The following is a 235-nucleotide window of genomic DNA, read 5'->3' on the forward strand; positions in this document are numbered from 1 at the left end:
AAATCGGAAATGCCGAGGCCTGGGTTGCTGCTGCCGCAGAGTGCCAGCACGTGCCTCCGCACCTCGCCCACTGCGGTCCTGCCCTGGCAGCCGGCGGGGAGCCGGGAGGGGCTCGGCACGCTGGCTGTGCAAGGCCGTATCCCAAGCCAGGCAGGGCGAGAGCAACCGTTCCCTTTCGTTTCAGTGTGTTTTAGTGCTGGGGGTGCTGGGAGGTGTCGTGTCGGGGGACAACGGC

The sequence above is a fragment of the Eurypyga helias genome, unplaced genomic scaffold (assembly GCF_000690775.1).
Source record: "Eurypyga helias isolate BGI_N326 unplaced genomic scaffold, ASM69077v1 scaffold17493, whole genome shotgun sequence".
Taxonomy (NCBI): Eukaryota; Metazoa; Chordata; class Aves; order Eurypygiformes; family Eurypygidae; genus Eurypyga; species Eurypyga helias.